Here is a 436-nt window from a genome sequence, read left to right on the forward strand (position 1 = left end):
CCAACAACTGACTTCTCTCACTTTTCATTTTGGAGATCCTCCTTCCAGAAGGCTTTCCTCAAGTCCAAAGACACCCCATCTGTCTTTATCCTACTAGTAAATCACTCTTAGCTTCCAGATGGCATCTAACATTTGCAATATTTATTCTCCATATATTTATCTGATTATTTTTTGGTGTAATCAAACCTTTTCCCTGCCACAAAATCATGTACAACACCAAAGGCTTATTTGCTGTCAAGGGGGAAAAGGGCCATTTTACTGTTTGTCAATTGCAATGCACATTGAATGCAACAAGTTTTACCTTTTGAGCTGGTGTACTCAAAGGCAATGCTTCCACTCCCAAAATTTTACACTGGCTTTCCCAGACGTAGCTGCTTCTATCAATAAACTATTAGCATTCTAAATGTTGTAAAGACTCATCTTTCAAATTTGATTT

This window comes from Erythrolamprus reginae, chromosome 12 (genome assembly GCF_031021105.1).
Source record: "Erythrolamprus reginae isolate rEryReg1 chromosome 12, rEryReg1.hap1, whole genome shotgun sequence".
Classification (NCBI taxonomy): Eukaryota; Metazoa; Chordata; class Lepidosauria; order Squamata; family Dipsadidae; genus Erythrolamprus; species Erythrolamprus reginae.